This window comes from Camelus bactrianus, chromosome 11 (genome assembly GCF_048773025.1).
Source record: "Camelus bactrianus isolate YW-2024 breed Bactrian camel chromosome 11, ASM4877302v1, whole genome shotgun sequence".
In the NCBI taxonomy this organism is placed as follows: domain Eukaryota; kingdom Metazoa; phylum Chordata; class Mammalia; order Artiodactyla; family Camelidae; genus Camelus; species Camelus bactrianus.
Genome location: NC_133549.1, coordinates 39720912 through 39733690, shown reverse-complemented (window position 1 = coordinate 39733690; position 12779 = coordinate 39720912). Strand labels below are relative to the sequence as shown.

Below are 12779 nucleotides of genomic sequence, written 5' to 3'. Positions count from 1 at the left end.
CTAAGTAAGTAGTTCCAAAATGGGAAACCTTTTTAAAATAGAAAAAAAAAAACAAAAAACAAAAAACCCCAAACCAAAACCCCTCCCTGTCTTTAATTGTTTCCCTATCACCACCACCCCCTTTCATTGGCCTAGCTGAAATGCACAGTAACAGTGAGTGATCCCTTTCCTTTGGACCAGCTCTCTTGGTTAAAGTTCAGATAGCCATCTAGTGGAAAGAAGACTCTTGAAGAATGACTTTCCTCTAGACATCCAATATCATGTTTGTTCAGTTGGCTTGTCCAAACAATTTTTCTGTGTTTTCACCAGAGAAGGATCAACTTAGCATGAAGATTAAAGCTGTTCTCCATCTGCTTTATCTGCCGGTCTTAATTAGAACCTGATGACAGAAATCAACTCAGATTCGAGGCTGATTGTTCCCTGAGAATCCCATTATTATTGTAGAAATCTTTCTATTTTTTAAATTAACCACGTTGATTCTGAGCATCTATGTGACAGCAATGTAGAAAAAAATAATTTTCTTCACTTAAACATTTATTCAGCATCTGCTATTCCAGACGCTGTGGGGCATATTAAAGTCGTTTAAAGTCTGGTAGAGAAGGTAAAGCATGCACGGAAAAAATTTTAGTACACACAGGAGATGATAAATGCTCAAAGAGCTGGACACAAAGTGTGTGGAAATTCAAAGGAGGCAATTATTTCTGGTCATGACATTGTATTTTTTGAGTTCTCTTTTAGAAATTAAGCAAATGGTCCATTGCTTACTGCTTTACTTCAGGATAAATGAGGGAAAGAGGCAAATGTTTGGATACCGATCTTTTAGCTAAGGAACCTAAGAGTGGCTTAATCATTTTTGAAAAGTAGTCTACAAATGTTTATTGAGCCTTTCCTGAAGGAGTTCGTAGTCTGCCAACTGTAATGAAATATAATTTTTTGCATAAAATAAACTAATATTGAAAGTTACTTATAGAAATGTTCACTGAATTTAAGGACTAATTAGATGTACTTAATGGAGAAATCAAGAGCGTAGTATTGGTGTCAGGTGTCCTGTAATTAATTAACTGGCAGTTAGAGCTAGTTAACTAGACCAGCTTTCCAGCTTAGGCAGGCGATGTGAGGAAAGACAAACTGACTCTGCCACTTGCCAGCCCTGGACCTTGTTAAGTTTAACTTCACCTTTCTGTTCCATAGTCTCCTCCTCTTTAAAACACCTCCTAGGAGTCTGGTGAGCATTAAATGAGATAGTGTATATAAAGCGCCTGACTCATAGTCTGCTCTCAGTAATTGTGGTTCCTCCCCACCTTGCCTGGATGTCTTTGGAGCATCAGCTCTGAAAGGATGAAAAGTTAAAAATGTTTTCAATATCTTTCCCCCTACCCCTCCTTACTCTCAAATTGGGATGGTTTATGTTTGTTTAATAAAATCACAGATGTTTCATGCTAGAGGGTTTATTCTACCTACAATCACACATGTTTAAAATAGATGTCTCATTATTTGCAGGTCTCAGTGGAAAGACAAGTGGCAAAAATCCTTTTTCACCAGCTACAGCTGTGCCTCCATCCCCATGGTTTGACTGGAAATTGAACTTTTTAAAATGTCTGATTTCTTCCTTGAAGATTACCAGTAGATGGCTTTTAATCCCCTATAGCGTCTGCTTCACTGTTTTAAAGCTTGCCTTTCTAAAGTCTTGACTCAGCCTTTTTATCCTTATCAGCATTTGGCCTTTACTTACTCTATCTCAGTGAATCATTTTTGGGAGACTTAAATTCTGCCTGACGCAAGTTGTTACTTAAAGAAGAAATTGCGTCATCTTACCTTCTTTGAAAATAAGAGCAAATAATTTTCAGAAGCCACTTATATATGAAGTTAAAAAACCGAAGAGCAAGTGTTCGAGAAGTCGTAGAGTTGCTAGAACACTTCTAAGCTTCACGGTCTCTGTGTTGTCTGTTTCAGGCAAGAGTGACCAGTGGAAACCAAGTCCCCCTGAAACCGAGTTCGCCTGCCCAGCTTATAATTAACCTCTCTGTTCAAAACTTGATACTCTTTCTTGTCCCACCCCTTGTTCCCCTCAGGATTGAGGAGTATCAAAGAAGAGGTGGGCTTGAAACCAAGCAGGACTCTATGGGGCCCTCCCGGGTACAAAGGTCCCGCTACGTCCCCCATTTCTTGTTTGTAGAAAAAGACTTTGGTGTCCTAGACCTTCCCTGAGTTCCAAAGAACAGCTGCAGGCAAATACTAATTAGGGAAGTGAGGAGGGAAAGCAGAAATAAAGGAAAAGCAGTCAAGAAGCAATAGTGCACACAGATAAAACAGAGTCCTGGTTCCTCCTCACGGGGTATACATAACAGTCTGACACTTATCTTTGAGTTGTTCTGCTGGAACTAAGACCCCCACCCAGGTGGAGGATGGGAGCTACCTGCTGAGCACAGGCACGCCGACCCCAGAGTGGGTGGAACCAGAAGATTGATTCCTAAAACAACCTCGTTACTGCACCTGCAACCAATCAGAAGAAAGTCATGCACCCTGCAGCCTTTACCCCAAACGTTGCCTTTAAACGCCCTTCCCTGAAAGCCGTCAGGGAGTTTGGGTCTTTTGAGCCTGAGCCGCAGGTTCTGCTTGCTGGGCCCTGCAATCGACACAGTGCTCTCCTTCCTTCACCACAACCTCGTGTCAGTAAGTTGACTTTGCGGCGAGATGGGCAAGGGGACTCAAGTTCGGTTTGTACCACCAGTACTAAAATTTCTTAAAATGTAGCCTTTATCACAGCTGAGGATCTTCCTTTCAAACAGGATTTTACCGGAATGGCTTTTAGAGATGATATTCTCTGTTGTTTGGAATTTTATGCTGCTTGAAATTTGGCTTTGGTTGAGGTATCGGGAGCCACACTTTCTTGTGTCTCATTAAGTTCCACTGCCTTTTCAAAAAAGCCAAAGATTTGCAGATTTCCTGCCTGGTTGCCAGGTTTGCTTGTGGTCAGCATTGAAATGTGATTTGTGATTCCTGTATTTGCTTGATTAAAATGGGAAGGTCTGGAATGAGCAAACTAGAAATGTTTTCTGAAAAACTGGAAGAGATTTAGATAATGGTTTGTTGCAGGAGGGTGGAGGAGGTAAAGTAGGGTGAGTTTTAGAGGTTTATATTTTTGCTACTTTTTATGCTAACATACAAGAAGGTTTTGTTTAGACAGCACCTAATCACATAGACTTTGTAACTCTAGATTGTGAATATTCACTGAGTGCCTGCTGTATGTAGGGTGTAATAAAATAAATAGATGGATGAGTGACACACAGTTCTTTCCTTAAGGAAATTAGCACAGAATTAGGAGATTAGGATTAAAGATGACTAAGGTAAAAAGTCTTATGAAGGTTCAAAGAAAAAGCCATCTCCTTTGGGAGCGAGGTGGGATGGAGCCAAGTTTCCAGGAGGAGATACTGGGTTAAGAAGGCCTTCCAGGAGTTCCCAGAGCAAAGGCACAGAATCAGGGAAGTGCCTGGGGCATGCTGAGAGCTGTGAGCCATCTGGTGGGTCCCCAATTTACGACAGTTGATTGAGGTATAGTTTGCATATCATAAAATCCACCCATGATGAGTATACACATCAATGACTTTTAAAGTAAATTTACCTTTTCTAGAAATTTCATATAAATGGAATCATATAATGTGATACTGTGATGTATGGTAAGGAATACATATTTGGTCTTGCCCCCCCATTTCTGGCACAGAGCTCCTAAAACCCTTGGAATTTCCTAGGTGAAAAGAGGGAGAAAGGTATCTGGATAGTCATAACAAATCCCTTGCAAACACACCTGAGTTTACATTAATGAGGTGAGTTCTGGAAAGCACTTAAGGACCAACCATGTGATTGGAGGGTTGGAACTTTCAGTCCTCTGGGAAGGGGAAGAGGGGCTGGAGATTGAGTTCAATCACCAGATGTCAACAATTTAATCAATTATGCCTATGTAACGAAGCCTCCATAAAACCCCCAAAGGACTGGGTTTGCAGAGCTTCCAGGTTGGTGAAGCAGAACGCACGCAATCTTGTGTTGGGCCCTGAACTCCCTGGGAGACAGAAGCTCCTTTGTTCGAGACCTCACCTTGTGTATCTCTTCATCAGGTTTTTGCTGGTTTGTAATAGCCTTTGTAATAAACTGGTAATCTAGTGAGTAAACTGCTTTCCAGAGTTCTCTGAGCCTCTCTAGCGAATTAATTGAACTGAAGGAGGAAGTGATGGGAGCCTCTGATTTATAGCCAGTTGGTCAGAAGCACAGATAACAAACAACCTGGACTCATGACTGATACCTGAAGTGCGGCACAGTCCTTAACCTGAACCCTTATCCTGCAGAATCTGATGCCATCTTGGGATAGGTAGTGTTAGAATTGAGTTGAATTGTAGGACACCCAGCTGGTGTCAAAGAATAGTTTGGTGTGAGAGGGTAAAAACCCATATGCTAGAATTGGGTGCAGAATATCCTATAATAGTCTTTTATGTCTGGCTCCTTTCAGTTAGCATAATGTGTTCGGGGCTTAGCCTTGCTGCTGCGTGTGCCAGTAGCTTGTTTCTTCTTTATTGATTAATTGTATTCTCTTGTATGGATAAACTACATTGTTTATTTGCTAGTTGATGGGCACGTGTATTGCTTCCAGGTTTGGGGTTGTTATGAATAATACTCCTATGGACATTTGTATAAATGTCTTTGGACGTATGTTTTTGTTTCTCTTGGGTAGTCTCTTGGAGTGAAATTGCTGGATCATATAGTAGGTTTATATTTAACTTTTTAAGAAGACCACCAAGCTGTTCTCCCAGCTGGCTGTACTATTTTACAAACCAGCAATGTTTCAGGGTTCTGATTTTTCCACATCTTCAACACTTGGTGTTGCCAGTCTTTTGCATTATAATTATTCTAGGGTGAGTGTAGTGATATCTTATTGTGGCTTAATTTGCATTTCTGAAGTAAAATAACTAGGAATCCCTTTTAGTATAGTCAATTCTGTCAGCCATTTGAGAGAAGGCTTTTTATAAGTGACAGTAGCTACTGTGGGTTCACTATGTATTTTTAAAGCTCTTGAAAGAACTTTTCTATGTAAAGAATCCAGATGGTATTTTACTGGAGACTTCTTGTTTATTTGCTGTTTTTTTTTATCTCTACATTCCTCATAATTGCTTGTTTTTACTCTTAGATTTGTAAAATTATCTTCTAATGCAAACTGCCTGTGGCCTACCAGCTGCTTTTGTGTGCCTGCAGAGTAACAGATTTTTTTTTTTCCGCTTTAAAATGGTTGAAATCAAAAGAATACTGTTTTGTGGCACGGGAAAATTATATGAAATTCAGATTGCAGTGTTAAATTTTGGTGGGAACATACTAAGCTTACTCATTTACGTAAATCGCGGCTGCTGTGGTGCTATGGAGGCGAGAGAGAAGTAGTGAGACCGTGAGGGCTGCAAGGCTACAATACTTACTCTCTGGTCCTTCACAGAAAAGGTTTGCCGACTTCTAACTTCGCTCCCACCTGTTCCTTATGTCTGGTCTCAGGAAAGATTTTACTACTGACTGTCCTTCTGGTTTAGTTCTTACATTGGCTCTCCAGTTTGTTAGTGAAAAACAAACCCAAGTCCATTTGCAGACTGTCGCCCTGAAGGGAAGAGACTGAAATGTAGAAAGACTCGTCTGCTAATGAGCTCTTTCCTGGCTGGTGGCTCTAGTTAGAAGGGTTAAGTTAGAAAAAGCTCCCAGAAAACAAAGGGGGAAGGGACTGGATGAAAGTTTTCATGGTAACTGCTTGTACTGTGTTTGGAAAGTGATGATGTGCAACCAATGCTTTTTCGTTAATTGAGAAATTTTAGAAAATTGCTTATTGTAAAAAATTAAAACAATAGAGAAGGATACAAAGGAAGGGTTAAGTCTTTCCACTCCCCCCCAGCCCCCCTTACTCTTACTGGTCATCACTGTTAAGAATGAGGTCTGTTTACTTTGAGACCTTTTTCATTACAGATATAAACATACCCAGTTGGGTTTTGTGGTTTCACAAAAATGAAATTACAGTATACATACTGTTTTAACATCCAAGTGTTTTTTTTTTAACTTGGCACAATGTTTGGTGGCCGTTTTTTCCACGAGCTTATAGATTTGCCTAATGTATTTTAGCAACTGTAGCTGCATATCATTTCTTTGTATGATTCTACTATAATTTACTTAACCATTGACACTTTAGGTTCTTACATAGATAATACTTAAATGCTTCAGGGAGCCTTACCAATACCGGTTATTATTCATCTTTTAACATTTTTGCCTATTTGATAAGTGAAAAATAGCTCATTGTTATACCCTGCACTCCTTTAGTAAAATTTAACACTTTTTCTTGTATTTATTAGCCATTTGTACTTTGAATTGCCTATTGTTTTGCTTATGTTTCTTCTAATAGGAGGTCTTTATATATTTTGGCATTATCTCATAATTTGCAAGTATTTTCTCACAATTTGTCATTTTTCTTTCTGGTGGGATTTTTCCTTACAGAGGTTGTATGTTTTTATGTTGTGAAATTGGCCAAGCATTTATCATTTTTAGGTTTGGAATTATGCCTCGAAAGGGTTTCTATGCTTTAATATTTTAAGTGTAATTATCTTTTAATCTAGTGATTACTAATCAGAGGCACATCAGAGTAAGTTAGGGGAGTTTTTCCAGTACATATGCTATGGTTTCCTACTAAGATATTCTCACTTGGTAGATCAGGTGGTGACGGGGAGTCCAATCTGTGTTTTGTTTTTAAAGGGTGAGGAAGAAGCTCCCCTTACGACTGATGTCAAACTCTGGTTAAAAAAATCACTGTATACAAAGCAGACTTCTTTTCTTTGAGAGAATGAGGATGTGGTGCTGGTTGGTTACTTTCATCTGCATCCACTGAATTCCTGTGACAGGTCTGTAGAATTACTAAGAGATTTCATGCATTTAAAGAAGAAAAACTGCTGTATAAACCCTGAAAATTAATCAGGTTTCTTGATCTTGAGCCAACTGTGTTAAAACAAACCCAGAACTATAGGCTATATTTCATTGATTATAAATGGGCCTTTTTTTTTTTTTTTTTTCACGTTTTAACATCTGTGAAATTGGGATGATAACACGTCACAGTTTATTTGGCAACATTTTTTTCTTGGCCGAACGTATAAAGTAATGGTTCATTTTAATATGGATAATTTTCTGTTTTCTCTCTATAGCACATCAATACAATTTCTTTTCTGTATTTGTCTTCATGTTCCTGAGTGGTCTCTTCTCTAGTGTTTCTTCCCTTTTAATTAGTTTTACACACTGCTGTCAGATCAATTCTCTCAAATGATGAGCCTGATTAAATTATGACTTTATGCAATAACTTTTGATGGCAAACAACTAACAGAGAATCTAGTGTTCTTTGGGCATTTTAGACCTTTTGAATGAAATACTCTCTTTTCTTCAAATTTTAGTCTCTAAGCTAACATTTTTAATCTGTACCATTTCTTCATCCTCTATATATTGACTCCTTACCTGGAATTACTCCCTACCATCTTCTAAAATCGCTGCCTTTTTAATCCTCGCCATCCTTGACGGCTCAGCCACTCTGTCATCCACGTCCTTGGTGCACTTGTTGCTGACACATTATAGCGGGTGAAAGGATGTCAGGGTTTCGCAACCGAAAGGACCCAGTAAGCTCCTTTCAAGAGAAGGGAGGAGAACTTCACTTGAGGCTGTAAGTGGCCCACAGGGCCTCCAGGGGCCTTTCCCACAAGGAGATTCCCTTTTCCCCTATGGGGAAAACATCTTTCAAACTGCTGACTTCTTTGTAATTGTGATCCCAAAGCTGTAGCCAAATTCCAGAGGGGCCAATTACAGTCCATCTAAATTTCCTCAATTTTAGTGGGTTATGGTTCTATTACTCTGTAACCCTACACTACTGCCTAATATTGCAGGATCACATACCAGAGAATTTTACAGTTGGAGGGAGTCCTTAGAGACCATTTAGCGCAATGATTTGCAGACTCTTCCAGAGAAGTGCCTCACAGGCTCTGCCAACAACATAGACACTCACATTTTAACGTGCTGTAGAAGTCACTCCCTCAGTTTTATGAAGACCTTGGTGTATAGCTCCTCCTGCCTTCTCAGTGCACGTATTTTTGCAAGTTCTTAAAATTGTGTCAGTGATGGGAAAAGGCAGTAACTCAGTGGAAGACCTTTTTAAAAACGGTTCCAGCCCACACAACCCGCTCAGGTAAACCTGCTCAAGTAGGTTCACTGCCTGCTTCACTGATGTTGAACTGAGCGGAGTGGCAAAGGCCGAAGTGCACCTGCTGGCTCACACTTTAAAGGCATTACTGTCAGTTGCAAAATAATAATAAATGAACTTGATAATGTCATGTCATGATACAGTCCATTAATATTTGAGTATAATGGACTCTGGGTTGCATGAAACTGGTTTCTTACTGTTTCGTACTGTTCCATTGTGTTAATAACTACAATTTATTTATCCATTCTACTATTAATGGGCATTCACATAGTTCCCAGTATTTGGCTATTATGAATCATTCTGCTGTGAACATTCTAGTACATGGCTTTTGGGAAATATATGTATACATTTATGTTGGGGATATACCCAGGAGTGGGATTTCTGGTTCATTATATACTAGGCTCAGCCTTAGTGTACGTTGCCAAACAGTATTTTGGCAAGTGATTTTTCACGCCAGCAGATGATCTTTTAAAATATGAAAGTTAACTCCTCATTTGAAAACCCATAAATGGTGTATTAACTCACTCAGAATAATAGCTTAAGTTCTTTATAATGGCATATAAGGCCCTATATAGCCTGGTCTCCCTATGTGCTAAGCACCCTTAGATCTTAGTGCCTTTGCACTGGCTGCTCCCTCCACCTCCTCTGTTCTTCTGCCTCATACCTGCATGGCTCGCTCCCTTGCTAAATTCAAGTGTCTGCTTAAGTGCCGCCGATGTACATAAATTGCCTTTTCTGTCCATCTGTTTTTTTTTAATTTTGCATTCTTTTCCCTCTTATCACTTACTCCTTGGCATATCTGTATGTTCAGTATATCTAAAATACTGTATGTGACACTTGTCTTCACCACCCCTCCGGAGACTTCGTTTTTTGTTAATTGCTGTATGTCCCTGTTTCAGTCAAACAGAGCACTGTCAAACAGTGCTCAGTGAATAACTGAATGAGTAAATGAATGCAGAAAATGAGTAGTTGTAATAAACATAAGGTGTCTTCGGGGACAATGGAAGTAAGGCAAATGAAGTTAAAAATTGATTTAAAAATTTAATTTTTGCTAACATAATACATAGCTTCAAAAGACACTGGGCTTATGATTAAAAATAGCAACCATCGGTCTCCTCCCAGTCCCCACTCCCCAAAGTTAACTACTTTGAACTCTTAGCTGTTTCTTATGCTATTTTAAATTTGATATTTCTAAAATGTATAGTTAAATTGCTATTTATCTCAGTTTTAGATCTTATTTAAGGGCTTCCTACGCTGGAAAATAGGGATCTGCTTTTCCTACACTTCCTCCCCGCTCTAGCACACACACATCTTCTCCCCTCCCTCCCAGTGTTAGTTATCCAAAACTTAGACATGCTTTCAGGTGTCTTCAGATGTCACTTTCTCAGAGAAGCGTTCCCTAACTTCGCATACCGAACTAACATGTCTAGTGTTGACATTGTTATGAACATGTGAAAGTCACTCACTCTGAGCCAGGTAATGTATGATGAGTACATCTTACACAGCTTTTTTTCTGGAATTTTCTGTAAGTCTTTTTTTTCCTGTTTGCTTTCTCTTCTTCACATTGCTAGATTATTACCTCCTTACTCATGGCCAGAATTCTGAAACACATCAGGTTATATATCAGTTTTTTAGGCTGTTTTGGAGGCATTTGTCCTAGAATTGCCAGTCGGAACTATAGAACTGTACTGGCCTGTTGCCCTGAATCTGACCTTCACAGATTAACCTAGACTTTCTCTTCATCTTTTCTCCTGTGTTTTAAATCCTTCACTTCTAGATCCCAAATCAGTTTTTCTTGGTTTACTCACTTGGGAGAGTAGTTTCCAGAGAAAAGTAGTTTCCAGAGGAATGGTGGTGGTGGTGGTGGTTTAAGATCTTGTGTATCAGCTATCTTTGGCCATAGTAATGCTGCCTAGCAGCTAACTGAGAAGTTGTCAGTTGCACACAGTAAGTATTTATTTGTCTGATTTCTGGGGCGGCTTGCTAGGGCGCTCTGCTGACCTGGTTGGGAGTTGGTTGGGGTCTTGGATGGTCTTGGCTGGGATGACCTGGGTGATGTAGCTTTGCTTCAGGTTTCTCATCCTTTTTGAGGACCAGTGGTTTACAGCCAAGTTGTGATCTTCACAAGGTGATGGCAGAGGGCAAATAGAAATGCATACGTGCTTTTCTTTTATCTTAAATATATACTTTTATCTTTAAATACTGCATGTTTAAAAACATTCTATTTTGTAACTATAGTCAACTTTTTTAATCCCCCCCCCCAAAAAAAAACCTGTATAGAGGTGCAGAGAAAAATTTAAGATACACATCCATCAGATGTCTAATTAAATGTCACTTTCTCTGGGAGGTGTTCTTGCCTTTTTTTGGGGGGTGGGGTTAGGTAATTAGGTTTATTTTTAGAGGAGGTACTGGGGATTGAACCCAGGACCTCATGCATGCTAAGCATGTGCTCTACGACTTGAGCTCCCCACCTCTTGCCTTCTTATATTATGTAAGATTCTCCTCTGATTCTGTTAACACTCTGTTAATTGTTCTTTCACGATATTTATCATGCTGGTTATTATTTGTTTCATAATGGTCTATCTCAGTAGACCTTAACCTCATAGAAGACAGGGACATGTCTATCAGAGGGTTAGCTCAGGGCCTGTGATAGTTAAGTATACAGTAAATGTAGATGAATATGATTAAATCTCAGGAATATGAAATCTTTGAGAGTTTTTTTATTGAATCTTTGTATGTGAAGTGTGTTCCTTCTTCAAGGATTTGACAGAAAAGGGAGGAAAAACACAACCAGTTTGCAGGAGAGATAAGCCGGCTCCCCTTGGGGCTTTTTGCTGGCCTACCTGCATTCCCCTGTGTAATCAAGCCTGTAAGCTTTGATCAGTAGTAAGTTCTTTGTGGCTTGAGGACCTTCAGATATTAGTCATTGTTTTCATCAGTGTATTAGTTATGACTCTGGGACTTGTAAGCAGCTGGAAACAAGTGTTCCTAGTGGTGTATATGAATGTTTATTGTTCTGAATTAGATGACTGTACTTTCATTGTTATTTCAGACATGTGCTTGAAGAACATGTTTTTAAAGTCATCAGCGACTGAGTTGCAGTACAGTTTTGTGCTGGGTATTGCATTCAGTAAAATTCTGCAGTATGAACTTCTGAATGTATGAAAAACTAACAAACTAACCTAAGTTACAAAAAGCATTTTGCAAATGAACTCAAAAACCATAAACAAAAAAACCTGTTCCTTAAACATGGACTTACTTAGATTAAAAAAAAAACTATCCAGTTTATGATGATCTATGTAATCATTTCAGCCTTTTCATAATTTAGAAAGAGATTTCATATTTTGGTCAATACAGGTATTTGACTTTAATCATTAGGACAGGAATGTATTAGAGCTAGAAATTTTTTCCCAGGATTGGAACAGACCTTGCTCAGGTCTAAATATTTATATTAAAGATAAGTTTTTGTTTTCTGCTTTTTTTGATCCAATTAAATGGTAAATATACATGCTATTTTATATAATCATGAAATTTTAGATCTTAAAGGGACAATAACATCTTTAGTCTTCTCATTTTATGTAGCCCTTGGATTGTAAGTTTTATGAGGCTGCTGTTGGCTGGCAGAGCTGTCCAGGAAGTGTTTGTTGAATGAGTGAATAAATGAGTGTACAGTAGGGATAGAGAGTGCAGACCAGAGAGGTTAAAAAAACTTCTGTGCTTACACAATCAGTGGAATGGCCAAGGCTAAACTGGCCAATTTAAGGAAGCTGAAGAGTAAGATGACTATAGAAAGTGTTATATATTAATAGAATTCAGAGAAACACTAAACAATAATTTCTATTATTATAGTTACCAAGAGCCATTAAGGGAATTCCAGTCTTTTAAGCTATAGCAATGGCTCCGAGTCTCTGTACAAGATTTTTGCAGGAAAAATATTTTGATGCTATTAGTAATTTATAAAGAAGTATGTGTAAAAGGCTTAGGAGATATTCTCTCTAGAACAAGCTATTTCTTTGACAGCTCAAGCCCACAATATAACTTAAATGTAATTGTGTGATTACATTTTTAATTAGTCGCTGTTAAGGACTGAAAGGCTGAATTGTGCTAATATTTTCTCACACGTAAAGGAAATATGAAAGGGCAAAATCTCTCCTTTCTGCAGCAAGTGAACAGAATTCTTGCTTTGTGTAGGAAACCTTGGCAGACCTTGAGAATTCTAAATTGCTCTAATTTTGTCTTTTTTCCCCCAGAAAAATTTGAATAGTTGGCTTTTCTTTCTATCTGAAACATGTTTTTCCTCTTCTCACCCTCATGTTTCACTTAATTGGGACCCTCTTCTGTATCTGCATATTTTGCCTGATACAGCCAAAAGTCTTCTTAAAACATCATCTCTCAAAGCTGCTTTTCCTACCAAGTTCCTCCTCATCAGAGCTTAGATGTAGGAAGTCTTTGTTAGGAAGTTATTCCTTTGCTTCCAAGGAGTGGTCCTAAACAGGCCAGAAGACCACAGTCTCCTTTGTGTTCTCCTTGC

At 38.8% G+C, this 12779-nt stretch overlaps 1 protein-coding gene across 3 annotated transcripts in view; it reads left to right on the top strand.

Annotated features, from left to right (window-relative positions):
* Positions 1-12779, top strand: part of CNNM2 (cyclin and CBS domain divalent metal cation transport mediator 2) — a 127910-nt gene that overhangs the window by 30473 nt on the left and 84658 nt on the right. The window lies entirely within an intron of this gene.